This window comes from Orycteropus afer, unplaced genomic scaffold (genome assembly GCF_000298275.1).
Source record: "Orycteropus afer afer isolate SDZICR_OR568_19922 unplaced genomic scaffold, OryAfe1.0 scaffold00317, whole genome shotgun sequence".
NCBI lineage: Eukaryota > Metazoa > Chordata > Mammalia > Tubulidentata > Orycteropodidae > Orycteropus > Orycteropus afer.
The window spans coordinates 1169565-1176974 of record NW_006921904.1 but is presented as its reverse complement, the minus strand read 5'-3'; positions in this window follow the sequence as shown (position 1 = coordinate 1176974).

Genomic DNA, 7410 nt, shown 5'->3' with positions numbered 1-7410 from the left:
TGAAGAATGCTGAAAGTACCATGAATTGCTAAAAGAACTAAAAAATCTGTCCTGAAGAAGTGTAGCCGGAATGCTCCTTGGAAGCAAGAATGGCCAGACTGTCTCACTTGCTTTGGTCATGTTGTCAGAAGGCACCATTCTCTGGAGAAGGATGCAATGCTTGGTAAAGCGGAGGGTCAATGAGAAAGGGAAAGACCCTCAACAAGATGGACAGACACAGTGGCTACAATGATGGGCCCAGGTGTAGCAAGGATTGTGGAGCTGGCACAGGACTAGGCAGTGTTTCATTCTGGTGTACACAGGATTGCTATGAGTTGGAGATAACTCGATGGCACGTAACAATAGCAACAGATTTGGAGCTTTTTCATTGGGTGAGTAGATGTTTACTATGGTAATATCCTCTTGGTCAATTGACCCTTTTCACATCATATAGTGTCCTTCTTTGTCTCTTATGCTGTTTTTCACCTTGAAGTATATATTGTCAGAAATTAATATTGCCACAACTTCTCCTTTTTGTTTGCCATTAGCTTGGTATTTTCTTCCACTCTTTAATTTTTAATTTATTTTTATCTTTGTGTCCAAGGTGGGTCTCTTCTGGGTAGCATATTGATGGATCTTCTATTCTTATCCAGTCTGCCACTCTCTTTCTCTTGGCTGGTGCATTTAGTCCATTCACATTGCATGTAATTAGTGATAGGTATGAATTTACTGCTGTCATTCTATTGTTTTTTTTTTTTCTTTTTTCTTTTTTTTTGGTGAATTCCTTGTTTCAACTGTTTTTGTGTGCTGAGTTCATTTTGTTATCAAGCGTTTTTTTCTCTTTTCTTCATTTTGGTTGGTTTTGTGCTTATTAAGCCCTTATGTTTTTCTCTTTCTCTGAATTTGCTTAGAAGGATTGTTAATTATCTTTGTTGTCATCCTGAAGTAAATTCTTATCTCCCTAAGTGTGGAACCACCTGTTCTATAAAGACATAGTCCTGTCTTCCTCTCCATTTGGAAGTTTTGTAATTAAAACTTATTCCTTCTATTTGCTTGGTTGCTGCTGTCTTTAGCAGATTTGCTCCTTTATTTTTCTGTGTACGTTTCTTTTGAGCTTATTTTGAGAATCTTTTTCTGGCTTGGTTTCTAGGTGATGGAGTTATGGATTTTGATTTTAATTTGTTGTACTCTTGTGGATTCTCTATTGGAAGGACTCCCTTTATCATTTCTTGTAGGGCTGGGTTGGTTTTCACAAACTCCCTTAATTTCTGTTTGTCTGAGAATGTCTTCATTTCACCCACATATTTGAGGGACAATTTGGCTGGTTTTATAATTCTTGGTCAGAAGTTCTTTTCATTCAAGGTTTTATATATGCCATCCCACTGCCTTCTTGCCTGCATGGTTTCTGCTGAATAATCAGAGCTTAGTCTTATTGGTTGTCCATTACAGGTGATATTTCTTATTTCCTGAGCTGCTCCCAAGATTCTTTGGTTTTGGAATGCTTGATTATATATGTCTTGGTGACTTTCTTTTGGGATCTATCCTGTAGGGGGTTAATTGAGTTTCTTGGATGAATATCTCTTCTTCCTTTATGATATGTGAAAAATTTCCTGTTAACAAGTCTTTGACAATTTTCTCAGTGTTTTTTTTTTTTTTTTTTTTGCTTCCTGTTGTTCTGGTATTCCAATCAGGCATATGTTGTTTCTTTTCATGTTATCCCACATAACTTTAGGTTCTCTTCATTTCCTTTATATTCTTTTTCCATTTTTTCTTTGTACAGGCTGGCATCAAGGGATTTGTCTTCTAGTTGAGAAATGCATTCTTCAGCTAGTCCTAGTGTACTCTTTTGTCCTTGTACTATCTTTTGTCCATGTAGCTATCTCCATAATTTTAGTGTTCATCTTCTGTATTTCTAGTTGGTGGTTTTATATGAGTTCTAATTGAGTATTTATCTTATTTATTCTTGAATGGTTTTTCTGAATTCTTCCAGGGTGCTGTCTGTCTTCTGTTTATGGTTTCCTTGAGCTCTTGGAGGGTCCTTTATGTGTACCTTCTGAATTTCTTCTCAGATAGTTTTATTGCTTGTTTTTCCTTTAAGACATGTACTTCTTTACTGTGGACTTTTGTTTCTGTTATCTTGTCCTTTTTTGTTGTTTGTTTTTTTGATTTGAGGTTGTCTATTGTTTCCTAGACATTTTGAAGTTGTCTTTAATTGTTAGCTGTATTTATTTGTTTCACCCTGATTTTGTTTTACTGTATCTGGGAATGTATAGCAGGTGTACTTCTTAGATTATTAACTCGGCTCTACTGAGTCCTTCTCCAACTCTCTCTGTGTTGATATAATCACTGGTAGGGATGTGGGTGCAGGTCTCTGTTGTGAATAGGTTTTGGTGTTTGGATGAACAGGTATTGTCTACCATCTGTAGTAGCTACAATCACCTAGTGGAGGTTTAATATGTTTCTCCTGTTGCACAAGGCAGGGAGAAAAGGAAGAAGAGAAAAGAAAAATAGAAAGAAAGGAAGAAAGAAGGAAAGGAAGGAAGAAAGAATGGAGAAAGGAAAGAAAGAAGGAAGGGAAGAAACAATGAACACCAGGAGAAAATCCCAGGATAGAAAGGCTGAAAGAGTTTTCTGCTTAGGCTGAGAAAATAATTCAGTGAACAAGGCAGGTACGGGCAGGGCAGCTCAGGTCCCTTTGGGGGCCTCCGCTGAGGATGGTGCCCAGCTGTTTGAAATCATGAAGTAGTCTCAAAAGAAAGAGTGTTACCCCTCTCTGGGTGGACCAACAAGCTGCAAACATTCAGTGTACAGATTCAACCTGGACCACAAAGGCGTTCCAGGAGACGGATCCACAACCACTGCCTTGCACCCACTCCAGAGCTCTACCAACTCAGAGGGCACTTCTTCCTTTGTCCCAGTCTGCTCGGGACTCCGCAGCAGCACAAGCAAAGGAAGGTCCCGACCCATTTGCCTGTAAGATCTTCGCTACTCCACAAAGTCCCAGCTCACCTTGTAAAACTCCCAGTGAGGCTATTCTGAGTCCCCAGCACTTGTGGGTTCCACAGTGCCCCCCCCCTTTCCTTCCTCCTTCTCCTCTACCCTTCCTCCTCTGTCTCCACCAGCTGGGTGGGCCTGCCTTTTCTTTTTCTTTTTTTTTTTTTTTTGACAGTCATTTAGCCTTCTCTCTTTCTTTGTCTTCACTGGTTCTAATAGTATATCTTCTTAGCTGCTCCTAACTCCAGTATCTTTATTGTATCTGCTTTATGTAGTTGTTCTGGGTTTCAGATGGGAGAGGGAGTGATTGTGGGGATTATCTGTATGATCCCATCTTCCAAATCCCACCCCAAACACTCTTGCTTCTTGGGAATATGTGTTTGTACAGGCCCCATCTTCCAACATAACCCACTCTCACACTAATTTCCAGTCAAACCACCTTTTCTAAAAATGACTTAGATGCTTCTTTGGTTTAATAACTTATCTAAATGTCTACTCTCTCTGGGATGTTTTATCTTGGGAAAGGTTCTTCTAATACCCTCATCATTCTCCAACAAACATTTTAACTCATCTTCACCTGAACAGCTGATGTTTTCCTTCCACCTCAGTTCAACTGGAGAAATTGAAATATTAGCCTCATTCTTTTTTTTTATTTTTATTTTTATTTCCCTGTGGTATTATATTCAAGGTTGGCTATGGCCAGAAGGAAGGCAGAGTGTATCACCTTGAACTTTGACTGTGTGCCTTTCCTTCATTGCTTATTGTAGTTGCTTATACAGCTGTAACCAATTACTACAATGTTTTCAGCAGAAAACAATATTCATTAGTTATCACAAAGCGTCTGTAGGTCATGTCCAGTGGGCTCATCCTGGTCTTCTGCTCAGTATCTCACAGGTCTAAGTCAAGATGTTAGCATGGCAGGGGCTTATCTCAGGGTTCCAGGGATCAATTCATTTTGAACCTTATTCAAGTTATTGGTCAAATTCCATTCCTGTGGTTCTAAGACTGAGTTCTCTGTTTCTTGCTGGCTGTCAGCTGGGGGCCAGCCTTTGTTACTAGAGGCATCTTGCATTTCTTCTCATGCTTTCCATGTGGCCTCCAGCAATGGTGAGTTGAGTTCCTCTCACACATCAAATCTCTCCAACTTCCCCTTCTGCTACATCTCTCCCACTCTAGCTGGAGAAAATCCTCTGCTTTTGAGTGGCCCATGTGATTAGATTTCCAGTGTGGTGCACACAGTCAATGCACTCAGCTGGTAACTGAGAGGTTGGAGGTTTGAGTACACCCAAAGTCACTTCAGAAAAAGGCCTGGCCATCTACTTCCAATAAGGAGATCTGGTGGTGCAGTGCCTCATGCATTTTACTGCTAACCAGAAGGTTTGTGGGTCAAACCCACCAGTCACTCTGTGGAAGGATGATTGAACAATGCAGTTCCATAAAGATTTATTGCCTTGGAAACCCAGTGGGGTCGCTGTGAGTTGGAATCGACTCTGTGACAATGGGTTTATCTAATTGCAAAAGACCACAACCATTGAAAACCCAATGGAGCACAATTCTTCTCTGACACACATGGAGTCACCATGAGTTGGAGTTCACTCCAGTGCAACTATTTGTTATTGGATTGAACCCATCTAGATAATTCTGGATAATCTCCCCATTTTAAGGTTTAGAACCTTAACTGTATCCTTAAATTCCCTTTTGTTATATAATGTAACATACTCAAAGGTCCGGGGATTAGGGTTGGATATTTTTAGGAGCCATTCTGCTCACCACATTGGCTAATGGGTTATGAGCAAAGGAGATGCAGGCAGAGGCTTGAACTGTATGTGCAAGAATGGCTGGCCTTTGGTTCTTCTGTCATCACCATGAGAATAACTCTCCCAGGTAATTGATGACCCTTTGGCCTGGGCCCCAAAATAGACCCACTTGGAAGAGCCCTGAACCCAGATTGTAGAGAAAATCTAAGCTCAGCCCAACCTGCACTGGAAACAGAGCCAGCCAGCTGAGCCTAATCTCAATCAGTTCATCTACAGTCAGTTGACTTACAGACCCATTATGAGAATAAATGCTTATTGTTGTATGCTAGTGAATCTTGGGGAGATTTTTTTCATGCAGAATTATTGTGGCAGTTGCTGACTGTTATAACAATTGACTTTAAAAAGTAAAATAAATCACCCCTTTGTCAATGTCTATTTTTCTTCCTATCCCAATCTAAGGTTCATTTCAAAATTGGTTTCAATTTTAACTCGTGCTAGAATCTGAGCTTTGTTACTATAAAAAAGGCTTTGGCTAAGGATAGAAAATGCGGGCTGCTATTCTTGATCTTCTTCTGACTCATATGATCTTGAAAAGTGATTTGCTCTCTATATGACTTGAATTCTTCATGTATAAAATCAAGATAATAAGACCAAGCAATATAGTAAATTTACTAATTCAATTTTTTTTGCCCATTAATGAGATTAATATTTGTTGAATTCCTACTACAAGGCAGACATTATGTTATGAACAAAGGAATTAAAGATAATTAAGGCAAATTTCTTCTCCTTAAGAAATATATATTCTGTGGGAAAAGCATTTTGTAAATGCTAACCAAAAATACTAAATCCACTGCAATTGAGTTCCCCTTGGATTTCCAAGGCTGTAAATCTTTATGGAAATAGATTACCTCATCTTCCTCCCACAGAGCAGCTGATGGATTTGAACCACCAACCTTCTGGTTAGCAGCCAAATACCTTATGCATTACACCACCAGAGCTCCTTTTCTAAATACCAAAGCAGTCTATAAATCCAAATCATTATTGTTTTTGTTCTTATTATTGTCTTATCCCTTCCAATCAGGAAAGAACTACCTTTCCATTCTTCCTGTCTTATATTCTTCTAATCTGTCAAACAGCCATTGGTTTATTATAAAAGTTAACTTTTCTAAAACCTCGTGTTCACATTCTTTACCTGAAATAAAAGGTAGTTCCACTTATGCACTGAGGAGAAGGCATTTTATTTCAGGGAGATACAGATTCATGGAGTGCTGTAGGTAAGCATAGGTGCTTTTCACTTAAAAAGAATAAACTTTTCTTAGATCTATTTAAAATCCTCTTATTTATTTTCTTCACTCATAAAATGCACCTCAGAGGATATGTGCCTCTGTACCCAAATCCAACAACAACACAAATGAGTTACATGTAATTCCAAATAAAAGATTATAATGGAAATCGTCTGACTGAATTTGTTGCTATAGTCCTCCAAAGCCCCATCTAGCTATTCATCTTTTCCTCAGGATACGAGCATTTCTATAAATGCTTATGGTCCCTAATAGTTCTCTTTTCCAGACATAGTCATTATTCAAAGTGTAACCCACTAGAATATTTTTGGAACATTGCATTACTGTCATTTGCCATGCAATTTGAGCTGTTGGTTTGCTTCCCTGCTTCTTTCCATCTCCTTTTCTCCTTGTATTATGTCTCTGGTCCAGAGAAAATTTTCCTTTTGTTGGGCTGCCCCTATTAGTCAAAAATAATGCTAAATGTGCATAGCTTGACCTGTTCTGGAACAATTCACCGACAGCCCGACTGACAGGATGTTGGCATAGAAACTCACCTCACAGACACATCAACACCTCCACCAGCACCACTAGGAGGGCTGCTGCACTGTGATAAGCTTCCCCTTCCTTCCAATGCCATCACTGACAATGCCTTCATGGAGTTGTTTTAATTGTCTTGAGAGGGGGCCTCTTGTCCAGGCCCAAGATTCACTCTAAAACCACTAGGATGCCCACTCACAGCTCTAAAAGACATTTCTTATATTCAAGATACATCTTTACAGAATGAATGAATAAATGGTAACAGGCAGTCAGCACCATCTTGCTCTCAAAGGAGCCAACAAAGGTGAAGACTATAGGAACACTTACAGGTTAAACAGGGGCTTTCTGGGAAGTACAATGTTCTTTTATCATTCTGGTCATCTCTTGCACCAGAATGATATCCAAACCTTTGGGCATAAGAGCCAGAGAGGATGTGACATATCCTGGGAATGGGAGTGCTATCTGTTGGGGCTAGCCGTGGGGCAGCTTGGTAAGTGTGTCAGAGAAGCACATCGTGGAATTAGTCCTAATCACCCTGAGTGAAATCCATCCTGGAAGAAGTGCAGCCAGAATGCTCCTTAAGTGAGAATGGCCAGACTTCATCTCACCTTCTTTGATCATTTTGTCCAAAGGAGTCAGTCCTTGGAGAAGGATATTATTGCTTGGAAAAGTAGAGAGCCAACAAAAAAGGGGAAGACCCTTAACGAGATGGATTGAAACAGCAAAAAGGCAAAGACCCTTAATGAGATGGATTGAAACAGTGGCTGCAATGATGGGCTCAAGCACAGCAAGGATTGTGAGGATGGCCCAGGACTGGGCAGTGTTTCATTCTGTTGTCCACAGGGTCACTGTGAGTCAGA